The sequence below is a fragment of the Lynx rufus genome, unplaced genomic scaffold, assembly GCF_022079265.1.
Source record: "Lynx rufus isolate CCGP_SWC_20201006 ecotype Redwood Valley unplaced genomic scaffold, mLynRuf1.p SCAF_5, whole genome shotgun sequence".
NCBI lineage: Eukaryota > Metazoa > Chordata > Mammalia > Carnivora > Felidae > Lynx > Lynx rufus.
In genome coordinates, this window is record NW_025814867.1 from 154,813,550 (window position 1) to 154,814,577 (window position 1,028).

Here is a 1,028-nt window from a genome sequence, read left to right on the forward strand (position 1 = left end):
GGGGGGACCCGCCCTCAGCCCCCGACTCGTGGGGGAGCCCCGCCCTCAGCCCCGCCCCAGCCCCGGACGCTTGGGAGGACCCGCTCTCAGCCCCGCCCCCCAACCCCGCCTTCAGCCCCGCCCTCAGCCCCCGGCCGCTTGGGGAGAGTCCTGCCCTCAGCCCCGCCCCAGCCCCGGACGCGTGGGAGGACCCGCTCTCAGCCCCGCCCCCAACCCCGCCTTCAGCCCCGCCCTCAGCCCCCGGCCGCTTGGGGAGAGCCCCGCCCCAGCCCCGGACGCGTGGGAGGACCCGCTCTCAGCCCCGCCCCCAGCCCCTCCCTCAGCCCCCGGACGCGTGGGGGGGGGGAACCCACCCTCAGCCCCGCCCCCAGCCCCGGAGGCGTGAGGAGAGCCCCACCCCCAGCCCCGGATGCGTGGGTGGGGACCCGCCCTCAGCCCCGCCCTCAGCCCCAGACGCGGGTGGGGGGTGGGGGAGCCCCGCCCTCAGCCCCGGACACGTGGGAGGACCCGCTCTCAGCCCCGCCCCCAGCCCCGCCCCCGGCCCCCGGACGCGTGGGGGTAGCCCCGCCCTCAGCCCCGGGCGCGTGGAGGGACCCGCCCTCAGCTCTGCCCTCTCCCCGCTGGCCCATTTCACAGGCGCGAGGGGTTACTAGCCAGTCTTTCCTGGCACCGTCTGTGGTCTGTGCTTGTCCCTCGAGGGCAGAGACCTGGTGAGAAGACTTAGGTCAGGATTAAGAGGAACGAGAGTTAGACTGGGTGGACGCCGCCGCCTCCCTGGTTAGGAGAAACCAGTTTCCACCTCGGGACTGTCCCTCCGGACCCCTCTCCCTCTCCCGCCGGAGATCAGCGCATGGGGAACACCCTAGAAGGCCTAGTTCCTGCTTTGTGCCACTTGCTATCACGCGCCTGATGTTTCTGGAGCATTGGTGCTGTGTGCGTGTGCCTAGAGGCTGCATTTCGCTGATGTGGAATAAACCCGTTTCTGGCGACACCGCTGCGACCCCGTATTTTCAGGGGCCGTCCGAGAA